The sequence below is a fragment of the Amblyomma maculatum genome, chromosome 6 (assembly GCF_055883805.1).
Source record: "Amblyomma maculatum isolate TAMU_Amacu chromosome 6, ASM5588380v1, whole genome shotgun sequence".
NCBI classification, from domain to species: domain Eukaryota; kingdom Metazoa; phylum Arthropoda; class Arachnida; order Ixodida; family Ixodidae; genus Amblyomma; species Amblyomma maculatum.
Genome location: NC_139349.1, coordinates 79420517 through 79422024, shown reverse-complemented (window position 1 = coordinate 79422024; position 1508 = coordinate 79420517). Strand labels below are relative to the sequence as shown.

The window sequence follows — 1508 nt, the reverse complement described above, 5'->3', positions numbered from 1 at the left end:
TGCCACAGCGCCTCCGTCGTGCGTTGTGGTTCCACCAATTTGGTAACCCTTCGACCGGGGACAGCTGTGCACATTTCAAAGTATCTACTACCTCGGTTTTTGTACGCTCTGTGCGAGAAACCAAATGGCTCGAAAGTTCACCGAACTTTACACGCCCCCACACCAATCTCTCTCTAAACTCGAGCAGATCACCTGGCGCCAGCTCCAGTCCCGTATACCTTTCTACCTCCAGCTCAGCTTAACATATCCACCCCAGGCTTTTCTCCCCTGTATGCACCCTCTGCGGGGCACCCAAAACAGACTTTCACCATGTGGAGTGCAAGGTGGAGTAACCAATCTTTTAAAAGATATTTATAAATATAATCAGATGCGTATACAGTAGGAAAAAAGGTGTCGAATCCTGTAGAGGTGAAGAGGGGGCTTAGGCAAGGGTGTCCTCTGTCACCTTTGTTGTTCATGCTGTACCTGCAAGGATTAGAGGCTAAACTAGAGAGGAGTGAACTTGGCTCCATCCTTTCCTTCTTTCAAGCAAGGAGAATTTATCCAACAGTCATTAGCAGGACTAATGTATGTAGATGATTTAGTACTAATGGCTGACAACTAGCTGGATTTGCAGTCGTTGATGGATATCTGCGGTACAGAGAAAGATAAATTAGGTATGCTGCTGAGCATTGAAAAATCGGCAGTCATTATTTTTAATGACAATGAGACCGGTGAACATAAGATACAGGAGGACATGTTGGAAGTAGTGGGTAAGTACAAGTATCTTGGGGTGTAGATAAATAATGGAGCTTAATATCTAACGGAGCATGAAAAATATGTAGCAGCAAAGGGTAGCAGGAACGCCGCCGTCATGAAAAACATGACACTGTGGAATTACAATAGGTATGAAGTGATGTGAGGGATTTGGAAATGGGTGATGGTTCCTTGTCTGACTTTTGCCAATGCAGTCCTGTGTATGAGATCAGAGGTCCGAGAACGGTTGGAAATTAAGCAGCGCAGGGTAGGTAGGCTTGCTTTGGGGGCTGGCAGCAAGATAGCGTTTGAGCAGAGATTGAGAGAAATGGGAGAAAAGCGGTGGACTAGGAAAGTCTTCAGCTACCTCTGCATGAGGAGTTTTGACACAATATGGAGAATGCAGATAAGAAAATTGGCAAGCAAATATTTGGGCAGCAGTAGGGGGACCAGCCAGTAATTATCAGTTAAGAAAAAAGGTTAAAGAATTAGAGAGGGATCTGTGGAAAACAGGGATGGAGACCAAATCAACGCTAGAAATGTACTTTAAATCAGGAAGTAGCCAAAGAAAATGTTTACTATAATTCTAGGGGCAACTCATTGTTGTTCGAGGCTAGGACAGGGGTACTGCGGACTAAGACGTACCGAGTCAAGTACCAAGAGATAGACACGCTGTGCGATGCGTGCGAAGAGGACGAGGAAACAGCTGAACACTTAATTTTCTGCAAAGGGATTCGGCCTATAGTTCAAGACAACGGGGCAGATCTAGCCAA

At 45.2% G+C, this 1508-nt stretch overlaps 1 pseudogene; it reads left to right on the top strand.

Moving 5' to 3' along the window:
- Positions 1 to 414: 414 nt before the first annotated feature.
- LOC146186082 (uncharacterized) overlaps positions 415 to 1508 on the top strand; it is a 1179-nt pseudogene continuing 85 nt past the window's right edge.